The sequence below is a fragment of the Triticum dicoccoides genome, chromosome 4A (assembly GCF_002162155.2).
Source record: "Triticum dicoccoides isolate Atlit2015 ecotype Zavitan chromosome 4A, WEW_v2.0, whole genome shotgun sequence".
Taxonomy (NCBI): domain Eukaryota; kingdom Viridiplantae; phylum Streptophyta; class Magnoliopsida; order Poales; family Poaceae; genus Triticum; species Triticum dicoccoides.
In genome coordinates, this window is record NC_041386.1 from 187,729,478 (window position 1) to 187,741,672 (window position 12,195).

The following is a 12,195-nucleotide window of genomic DNA, read 5'->3' on the forward strand; positions in this document are numbered from 1 at the left end:
CAAAAGGCACAAGTTGGGACCAAAGACTGGACTGCGTTTCTCTGGGCTATGCACCAAGCAATATTTTTGGCGTTCACTCTCCTAATACTTGGAGTTTGACAATTGGTTGATGCCGGTTGATACTCAAATGAATATAGGCACTTCTTGTCAACATCGATGCTTGTTTGAGTGAACTTTGGAGTACATAGCAGCAACATAAGTATCTGTCCATCTGATCATTTTGTGCAGTTCTACTGAAATCACCCGATGTAATGGTTTGCCTGCGAGTTCAGGCTCCAAATTACTCCTTTATGAAATCAGCAAACAGTAGCACAATACCAAATTACCAATACACATGATAGGCACAATAATCATGATAAAGACCAGTACCAACCTGTGTGAGGTAGCATATCAATTACTATTTCCTTTGACTAGAATCCGAGATAAGCCAAGCGACTGACAGCAAAGGAAGAAAGCAAGCGGAGATTAGCGACTGACAGGAAAGGACGGAAGCTGTCGAGGCAATGAAGCACCCAAAGTTTTTATGCAGTTCCACCAAAATCGAGCATCCCTATTGGCACATATATTGAGAGAGTGAGATTACTATAATAGTGGGACTAGTTGATGAAACATACACTAACAAATAGAAGCACCCTCATCATCTTAATGGGTAAAGTTAGCAACATAGTAGTCTTGCTTAAAGAGAGGTATTAGTTTATTTAATCAGTGCCAATTAGCTCAAATCAACACTCAAAGCATTGCCATTTATCATAGGTTGCAAAACTTTAACGTGCAAAGATAAAGGAGTTTCTCATGACAGTAGCACGATACAAATAGAGATGACAACAAACTAATATGGATGAAGGCCTTAGGCCCGTACCAACCTGAGAAAAAAACTTATTCATGTAGTCTCATAAGAGATGATAAAGCACTCACTGGAATCACACAATAGTATATATTTTTGTGCACTTCAAATGTATGATTGAAATCACTCTTGTTTACCAGTGCTGAGATTATATCGAAAGATTATCAAGAACTTCCAGCAGAGTTAAAGCACTGGCTGGGATACAATTCATTGTATTGTCTTGTGTAGTTCCACTAAAATGTATGATTGGCACAACATCATCCATGTTTGCACAAGTAGGAACAAGGTGAAACCTTCATTAGCTTAGTGAGAAAGGATAGGAAGACATTAGCATATTACTCAAACAGTAGCATCAAATTCATGATGGACAATATGCAAAACATTGCCTCATTGAACCAATGGCAATAAATTGACATGCAAAACAATAGCACTATTATGTCATGACACTAATAATATTCCCTCCCTGCTCCACCACATGATTCACCTCCATAGACAAACATACACACATACATGATTCATCATAGGGTCCTACTAAAGATTTGTTTAACTCCAACAGGAAAATTAGGCAGTAATAAATTAGTGGTACTTAAGTACTCCTAATTAATTAAGTGAGACAACAGAAGTGGAAGGGCTCCCTAGAGGATCGTCTCAATGTAAGGTAGTCGTTGCCGGAGCCCTTGAATGGCCTCGACTGAGGCCTCTGGCTTCAGCAAGATCGCCTTGGCACTGTTTATTCTTCTTCTTCTTCCTCTTGATGCTCTGTTTCTCTTTCTCCTCACCAGTTGGTGAAACCAAGTACATGATTGGCCTTCTAATTCAGAATTGGTTTTGTCAGTGAGGGAGTACAAGTGTACTAGTAAAAAAACAACATTATTTTCTCATGGCAGTCGGAAAATAGAGATGAACACATGCATCAAATATCGTTCTTACCTAAAGGAAGGTTATGGCGCCAATATGGATGATGAGGATTGGAACATAGATCTCCCTTTGTGCAGTTCCACCAAAATGAACCAACTGTTCCATTCTGACATTCCAGTTAAACAACACAAAAGTCACTTCTTTTAAGAAGAGTTTTGTGCAGTGCACCAAAAGGTCACAACAGCAACCAGGTGAATTGGATATCCCTGTTTGCACAAAAAGGCACAGAGGAAACAGTCAGAGTCTCAAACAATTACAGGCAAAAACATTTGGCTAAACTTGTCATGTCTTATAACAGTGGCATGGCTTCATTTTTACCAGGGACATTAGATTAAGAACAACTAAGCTGCGTTCGGTTCACTGGTTTGGTGCAGGATTTTCGTAGGAACCCAATTCCTACGGTATTCTTTCCCTTCCAACTGTTCGGAACACAGGAAAGGTGAATAGGGTTTCATAGGAAAGCTGGTCTGGTAGTACTAGTTCCATAGGATTAGAAGCATCTATGCGCTGCTCATTTTTTTGGGCGGAAGCCCGAGGCAGACGCTCGCTGCCATGCGTTAGACAGGTTGCTGTGCTGTGTTGCCGGAATAAAAAAATCAACCTATGTGTGGTACGTGAGGTGAGGACAAGAGTAGTCACCGTGCAGCTGAATAAACAAATAACATCTCATACTGCCAAGCATGCTACTCTAAAAAAACAAATCTGTACATTTTGTAGTCCATCCGAACACATTCTCTTGAGAGTTTCCTCCGGTTCGCTGTTCCATAGTTTTATACCTACATTCCTTTCCTATTCCTATATTTTCATCAAGACCTATGTTTTCTGCCCCTTTATTCCGAACGGAGCCTAAATATTTGGTATAAGGACATGGGACAGTGGGTGCACTAGCAGTCCAGCACCATGTACGTAAACAGGGGCATAAAGTGGTGATTCATAGTTTGTTGCCCCAAGAAACAAACATCCAAGAAACATATCTGGTTTGGTCCCATTTTTGTTCACTCTAGCCACCTACTCCTATGTGTGGATAGCAAATCTAGTCCTGGTCATACCACTGTGTACAGCGTTACCCCTACATTTCCCTTTTCGACCAAGAGACCGGTTGGATGAGCAGTCTATACTACTTTCACCCCCTTTCCTTCCTGTTTGTACCAAGTCCAATGTACATACTAAATTCCCCCACCCCCACTTTATTTCTTGTTTGAACCAAGTACTCCCTCCGTCCTGAATTACTTGTCATCAAAATGGATGTGCCTAGAACTAAAATACATCTAGATACATCCATTTCAATGACAAGTATTTTCGGACGGAGGGAGTACAAGATTCGACTCCATGAAGTAGATTTACCTCTAACAATAGAAGAAAAAATGTGACGTTTGACCATCCGATCGAGAGGGACTGAGAGGTAGAAAATGATGCACATGCAGCGACGTAGCGAGCTGGGGAAGTAGAGCTAAGGCGGTTTCGAACGAAGATATACCTGAAGGTCGTCGGGATGTGGATAGGTGGGCAGCGGGAGGCCGGATCCGCCCATAGGCAACGACGAAGGGATCGGAGGACCTCCCGCACTGGCGCTCAGCCAGAGATAATGGTGCGGCCGGCAGTGGGTCTCCTCCCTCGCTGTCGACGATGGCCTAAACGCTGCCCCTCCTCCCCTTCACCGATGGAGGGGGATACGTCCGGATATGTAACCAGCGGTGTGGATAGAAAGCCAGTGTTTTTTGAAGGGAGGAAGACAGTGTTGCTACCCCTATCTTGTTTAGATCTGGAGAGGATGAGAGTGTGTGAATAGAGCAACCCTAGCAAGCAAGTGCGGAGGCTTCGGCCTATATATACGTAGTGGGGTAGTTTTCCTTTTTCCCTCCATTAAAACAATCGTTTAAAATTGTGTACTACTACATGCTAGGTCGCAGTTTTTTTAGTTGATGATTGTTTTTTGAGATAACTACCCGCTTGTTCCAAGTGGTGTTACGGTGTGCCAGATCACACTTTGTATCGTTCAAGTCTGGTACTACAAGTCCCTCCATTAAATGAACAACCACCCCCTGGTAAAAATTGTGAACAAGCCCACGGCTAAAATTAGCGGAAACGTGGGTTGCCCCAACATGCATTATTATTTATATTTTCTACTCCCTCAGTTCCTAAATATAATTCTTTTTTATTAGCCACACCTAAGAAAAGAATTTTTTTTATTAGCAGTGAACCCCACATGTCATAGACACAAAAATTGTGGCAAGATTCCCTTAGACAAGCCAAAGTGTGTCTAACAATTTGAGCAACTCAGGTTAGGCAAGTGTGGCAAGTGTGGGAAAAATAATGTGGCAACATAAGACAAACATAGTCACAATCCAAACATCCCCGTAATTTTTTGTGACATGCATGAAAATTTGGTTAGTTAAATGGGAAAACTTTGTTTTTGCCACTTTAGTTTTTGCCAACTTCACTTATGCCACTCTAAAAATTGACATATCACTTTTGCCACTTATAGCTTTTGACAATATATCAGAAATGCCATTCTGTTAGGTCAATGGACGTTTTGACCAAACGAAGCATGAAAAAGACCATATTGCCGTCAGTTATTTGTTTTGCTTTTGCCACTCCTATTTTTGCCAAATATTAATTTTTCCATTAGAGTAACGTATATATTCACTATATTATTAGCTGATGGTATACAAATTTTGGCATGACCTATTTGAAAATCTAACATCACACATAATTACACAATATTTTGACCAGAAATAAGCACAATAATAACATCATAGTAAAGAGGTTAAGAAATTCTAAATATCAACAAATTACTTCATAGGAGTACAAATCCATCTTCCAATCTAAATAGCAAGGTCCCTAGTTGTTCTTGTTCTTCACTCACGGAACAGGGCATGTGTATAACTAGACACCACTACCAACCCCAACTATAAGATGAAGAAACAGAAGATTGGCAACCTGTTTGCTTGGAGACACCACTGCCAAAAATATTCATCAAGTACACAAGTGCTATAGTGTGATCCTTTATATTAGCCAGATCCATTTAACATCTATAGTGTTAAAGACTGGACATCACCTTGTGACTAATCAGAAATAACTACAGATATAACAGCCCTGGCTCCATCTTAATATACTGGGGATATACTGAGACCGTCATTGTGCCAAATTTACATCAACAACATGTTCCCTTTATAACAAAAAAGATGCCAAGCAGGACACTAATATGGATGTACACATAACGAATCTATAAGATAAGGAAATGTATGATTTGAGAACTTGCCATCAGGGAGAGGAACCATCAGATTTGAGGTCTTCTGGGCCGCCCCTGCCGCCATGGTCGACGACACGGCTCCCTCCATCCCGTGTGCTTGATTCACTTCATGGGATCTGCTAAAGGCGGAGGGAGGGCAGTCGCTGGTGTGGAACGCGTCGAGGAGTGAGGCCGGAGAAGGATGCTGTAGAGGGAAGGCCGGAGATACGCGATGCGTTGGCGAGGCCGGAGCAGGGCACCACGGAGGGGAGACCGGATATGCGCGAGGCTTCGGCGAGGCCAAAGGAGGAGGGCGTGGAGGGGATGCTGGAGAAGACCCGGGGAGGCCGGAGGGGGCGGCGGACGGCGAGGTGTGGACGTGGCGGCGGACGGCCGGGGGATGCAATGTGGTAGGTTATTCTCATGGATTTGATGGGTGTATGCTGTGGTTGGATCGGAGTAGTTCGTGTGTGTTTAGACTTTTTTTACTTGTGTGTGTACAGTTTTGGGTATGGGTCACTTGCAAAGTGGCCCCACAAGTCAGTAGGGGCACCGTATGTCATTTTACAGATACCGACAAGTCTTTTTCTGGTCAACTCGCTAGAATAAACAGTCAACTCACGGATGTGTAATAGAATGGCATTTGTGATATATTCTCAAAAGTTAAGAGTGGCAAAAGTGAGATGTCAAATTCTAGAATGGCATAAGCGAAGTGGGCAAGAGTTAGAGTGGCAAAAACAAAGTTTTCCCTAGTTAAATTTATAGTCAAAATTTGGCAAGGTGCATCAAATCAACACATGCAAGTATCAAAAGGAAAGTCACGGCATGCATGCATGTGTTGTACTCCCTCCGTTTCCAAATATAAGTCTTTTTAGAGATTGCAACAAGTGACTACATACGAAGCAGAATATGTCTACTCCTACATATGAAGTAGCCCATTTAAAATGTGTAAAAATACTTATATTGAGTGTAGTGCTTTGATGTGTCGCGTTAACTCATACAAGACCGAGAAAATTTATTACTACAACGCCCTCCCCCTCGCGGACTGAGCTCCGGTGCCTTAACTGCACCTGCCTGCATGACAGGAGGGCCAACCACCTGTTGGGCCCACCTGTCATAGACACAAAGGCAGGAGCAATAAGTAGAAGCTTTTGCTACACGCTATCCCTCCCGCGCGAGGTGGACGGACATGCAGCAGTGGATTCGATACAGTAGAAGTAGGAGTAACATCATTGTTCGTCTTCTCGAAGTGGCGAAGAGCCAAGCGCAACCCGAACGTGGCAGTTGCGAACGCTCGCGTGGTGCGGTTCCTTGGAGTACTAGCCAGGCTCTTGCATGAGACAAAATTGCTATTGTTTAACAATTAAACTCCATTATCCATTGGTTGATACTCATTCTGCATAGGTCCACGCGCTTAGCACCGTTTCGTCCTGGGGTCACCAATGTTTATTTGCTAATTAATAGCATTGCATGCAATGAACTAGCCATTGCAAGTCATTAAAAGCATGCACACCTCTCATCTCTTATTGGTTGATATGTCAAGAAACAAGAAACAAGGTAGAAGTTAATGCACCGCGCGTAAGTGTTTTGGGACTATTTGGTTTTCGTAAGATGACTTACACAACTAGACGGAGGGAGTAGTATAGCCCCGTAAACCGGAAAGGAGTATTTGCCTTTCTAGTGACTAGACTACACCGTGTGCAGTACTCCCTCCCTTCCGGTTTATAGGGCTCAAATCTCAAATCTCATGAACCAAGGCATTTTGCGATTGGAGGAATGTATCTCGTACTTTACAAAACTACCCTAGTTAAACTCATGCATTAATTACGTAGTTCTCTCGTTTTCCTCTCTACCTTGGTCACGGTGCACAATATTGAGCACTCCTATATGACTAGCTGCTCTATCTACATGCGGGACATTTCAAAGCATCCGGGCCCGCGTGCCATCCACCAAATCACAGCGAGGTGCTACAGTCGAGACTCACCTGTCACCCCTGTGTGGCTGTCATGACCCGTCATATCACAAAACCCACACCTTTACCAGCAGTGGTAAGGTGGCCTCCAAGTTGGACTGGACGAAGCAATCATCATTTCACTGGAACGCTCGTTCAAGCCCTTTCTTCCCTTTGTTGAAGAAAACCTCACTCCAGGTTACTCACTTCTGCCATTTTTCTTCTGTACCGACGAAGGAAAGGCGGGCGAATCAGTGACACACCAATTGCACCTGCAGTTAAGTCCGGTGAATGCGGCATTGACATTCTGGAGAGACGGTGACCGTTTCAGGCAGGAAGCGCGCGCTAGCGATGGAAGGGGTTTCGGTGTGCAGTGGCACTAAGATCGGCTGCTCACGATAGTACATACTCCGTACCATACTACCATAATACCCTCTCTAGCTTAGGTTGTTTTATAGAAAGTCGTTGTGATGGACGATATACATGAGCAAGGCGGTCCGAGTATGACCGTTGGTGTTGAGCCAGGTGAATACATGCTCGGCGTTCGTGTTGGCCTCCATCAAACGTCTGAACAGTAATGTCAGGCACCGCCGGGGCGCGCAGGTGATGGGCTCGCCGTTTGCGTTGCGCCGTGAGCAGGACTTTGTTCTAGAGGGCGACGTGCATGCATTAGCATGCTTTGACAGTGTGAGCGTGAGTGTCTGACGCGAAGTATTTCATTTTCATTTGGCTGACGAGGGTGCGTTGCAGCAACGAGTCCTTGGTTTGATTCCCCACATACGCATAATTTTTGTTTTTATAGTATTTCTTTCTCCATTGACAGGTAGGCCCGCGTAGATAGATAAAGAACATGAGCTGATGAGGCGCATGCAGACTGTTTGACTGGTCAACCAGACAAATACGGAGCTATACGCTGAGCCAGTGACCGTATAATCACCATATCTCGTATACAATGATCAAAGTGAGCTATCAAGACAAGTTCGATGACTGCCAATGCATTTTACTCGGTAATAAATGACCAGGATTGAAGGGGAATCCAAATTTGCTTCGTCTTCTGTCCTTGAGCTCTTGATAAACCAATGCACTATATGGTTGTCCAGCCACTCCACCCCAGAGCTCTCACCAAGCGTCGTTCATGCCACCGCGCCGCACACTAACCGGTAAGGCAGCGATGGCATCCCGCCGCGCCGAGTTCCTCACCGCCCACGACCGCACACAAAATGGTAGGGAAGCGATGGCATCCCACCGTGCCGAGTTCATCGCCGGTCGCGACCTCACAACTATGTGGGAGGAATTTGAAGATGCCAAGGCCGAATGGGTGGTAGAGCAAGAGGCGGCCAAAGCCGCACAGAGGGAGCGGAAAATTCAGAAAGCACTCAAGAAAAGAGAGGCCCGCCGCCGTAAGAAAGAAAAGGACGCACGCGCTGCTGCAGAGAGGTCGGTGGAGATCCAAGCACGATGGGGTGTCGCCGACAAAGCCGGGAAAGAGAATGACGGCATCTGGCCAACATGTGAGAAGTAGTAGTACTAGTAGTTAGTGTGTGTGTCCGTGTCTGAGTACGAGCATGTACCAATACTACTAGTTACTACTGTAGTTTTTAGAGCAAATTACCAGTACATTAGCCTAGACTAAATGGAAAAATTCCTATCCTAAGCATCAAATGGCATCTCTTTCTCTATAGGAATTGAGATGCATGTCATCTCACTTCCTGTGATTTTCATATTCCTATCCTATGAACGAAAGGAGGCCTCTGTTGGAGTAACTACTGTAGCTAGCAGTACTGTTGGTACAGTAGTTTTCTTCAAGAAGCGGAATTCAACGAAGTCATGATGGTTCCTTTGTCCGAGCAACTTCAAAGTGGGAAGTGGGCCTGTGTTTTGACAGCTCATTAGTCATTGTTACTGCGGCGCAATGACCTGGGTGACTCTCCCTTGGAGTTCTGCGTGCATGGCAAGTGGACCAGGATGGTCGATGTCCCACATGTTGGCGAACGGAAGTATTCTTTCCAATATCGAGGAGCAAGGAAACCGCGTGGTATAGTATCACTGCTGATTGGTTCACAAAAAAATAGTATCCCTGCCAATTTATAATTATTTTTTATTTATGATGAATGCTAGCGTTTCAACTCTTACGACGAAGGGTGCCAAACACGGCACGTGCTGGATGTCCCACACGTCAGCAAAAGGAGTGGGACATGAACAATGTGGTAGAGCCCAGCGTAAAAAACAACGTGGTAGAGCGTCTCCACTTCTTCCACTTCTGGGTCGGAGACCACACGTAGTAGTACTTAGTGGTATGAACGATACAAAGTGCGACCTGGAGAGAAAGACACGTCTAGTTGGAAGGTCTCGGGGCATACACGTAAACAAATATAAAAGTTAATATGTGCCTCCAACTAATATAGTAGTAGTAGAGTACTTAGGCACGTACTCCATAACATCACCGTGCATTGCACATACAACATTTAGTGGTAGTACGTAGTAAGAGACAAATGCCGCCCAAGAGTTCCCTTCTCGACCTACTTTTGGGTGTTTGGTAGAGTGTATGGAGGGTGCATGAGTCCACACTAGTTTAGCACAAATACACTAGAAGCATGCATGAAGAGAGCATGCATGAAGAGGGGTGTTGAGTTGAGCATGCATGAAGAGGGAACAACTATGCTGAGACAAGAACGCAACCAAACACACCCTATATGCGACGCATGTTCATACCATTTGTGCCTTTCTACTTCACTTATTGCGCTACATTACTCAGGTTCGTACGTCCACTCCTGGGTACATGTCCGTCTCGTAGTTCCAGTCCCACTTGTTCTTCATATAGATGGAACGATCCTTGCATAACACGTGCACCTTGATGCTAGATGTCTCGCGTGTTGGCAAAAGGATGAACAAAGCTCACGTAAAAAAATAGAGTGGAAGAACATAGATTCCGGACGACCGAGAAGGAGCAAGGAACCTCGTGGTGGAGCGTCTGCACTCATAATATTTAATATTATTCAGCGATATGAAATTAACCAATCATCTCCACAGTGGACTGAAAGAGTATGAAACATGACAGCCCAGTGTAGTTACATCATACTAGTACATGGCTAACCCACGCTATCACCATATTTCTTGGCTTCCGTGCGACACCTATCTCTAGTAATCCGGCAGCCTGTATCGCTTCTCCCTCCTCGTCTCTATCAAAGTGCGGTGGGCTGGCGTTTTTGTCGTCTATTGATGTCGGTTAACTATCACATGTTAGCGACATGCCAAGAGCATTCTAAAAAAATTCCTTTCACGTTCCGTTTTCAAAAAGAAAAAATCCTTTCACGTACGAATTTGCCTGTATGCTTTGAGCAACTTGCATGTCCTATACTGCTCCTGTTTGATATGCTAACTTAGCTAGAGGTTAGACTAACTCATGACTAACCCTGAACTAATTGTAGCCAAAGAGGTGTTTGGGTGACAGGGTTAGATTGACAATAAATGCACTTCATGGAGAGAGAAAAGTGATTTTTCAGTGGTCCCAATGAGAACTATCTCCAGTTAGCACCTCTTGGGTGGGATAGTTTTTTGGTGGGTTTGCTGCAACTTGCTCCAATTTAAACCCTCATTCTTGGATACTTTAGGGCTATTTGAGCCCCAACTAGCTCAAACTAACTCTAACCCATGGATACAAACATGGCCTATGGCCAGTCTCGACGCGGAGCAGTCGCGTGCACCGGGAATCTGCGCTCTCTCGGCGGTCGCGCCACTTCAAAGCCGGTGCCAGTGAGAGGTCGCCTCCGCTCTGGCGGGCATTAATGCGGCACTGACACTCCAGGGCGACGCTGACTATTTCACGCGGGAAGCGCGCGCTGGCAAGGGAGTATAGGTTTTGAACCGTTTCAGGTGTAGTACTAGTAGTTTGCAAAACTACTCAATTACTGCACTCAGTTTCCTAAGAAATTGTGGTAAAAAACGTTACTCCATAGCCCGCTTCCCTTCTCCTTCCTCTTCCACCGCCCGCGCACGTCTGCGGGAAGCGACCGGTCAACCCTTATATAGGAGTGCTAGCACAAAAAGATGCATGCATGACCACTAAAATTTCCATATTAAAGCGCCGCTCCGGCGGGAGTATGGCGTATGTTGTTACCTTCGGACGGCCCATGGCTACCGGGCGACGGCGACCAGAGAAGAGGCAGCGGGAGGGGAATGAATGCAGCTACTGTTTGGGTTCGCCTTCCATCTTAAATAAATGCGCAACATCACGTGTACCTGCGGGTGCACAAATTGTAACATACGTGTCTGCTTAAGTGGGCGTAACATAACTGGTGTGTGTGTGAGAGAGATTCTGAGAGATAGAGTGCGTGTGTGTGACTCTACTCTTCGGACATGTACTCAACCTTTTGCATCAGGATACAGGTATAATGGTATTTACATTAGCTAGTGATTTGCGTGGCCATGTTAACGTGGTTCTGTCAAAAAAATGTCACTTCCTGCTCGTGATTTGCGTTATATAATTACAAGCAAGATTCTCGTGCATTGCACGGAACATCAATATGCATTTTTTTTACAAAACACCTGTTGTGATTGACCCATGCAGGAGTAATCCCATGTGTAAAAACTAATGATATCTCGAGAATTTTATTGAAAAACTGGTATCCGAGAATGTCATCGAAAAAATGAAAGATGAGAGATAAGGCGAGGAGGAGTGGAGCGTGGTGGTGACTGGTGGTCGGAATGGGAGGAGGCATGGGGATGGACGGTGCCGGCAGGCGGCAGCGGCCATCCTGCATGCTAGATTGTTCCAGAGACTTATTCCTTTTTTAATTGCTGAACAATGAGGTTGCGGGAGATAATGATGTGGAGAGAGGTGCGGGTATCTTTTGTAAAATTATCATAGTTTGCTTTCTATCCTTAGATATAGATCATACGATCTGTATTACAAGATGGCAGGCACACCATCACCGCCAACTCGTTTTTTATAAGGGTACAGATGATAAGTTTGCTGACTACTAAAGTAAAGTGGAATTTGTCCATGTTATGCAAGTAAATGAAGGTGATTGTTTATCATACGGGTAAGGTTGGATGAAGGGTGGTAGGAACTAATGCTCCGCCTAGAGCATGTGTGTGTGAGATGGAGTCTTAGTGTGTGTGTGGGGTGTGTGTGTGTGAGAGAGAGAGAGGAGAGAGAGATGGAGTCTTAGTTTGTGTGTGTGTGTGAGAGAGAGAGATGGAGTCTTAGTGTGTGTGTGTGGGGGGGGTGTGCGTGCATGCGTGTGTGTG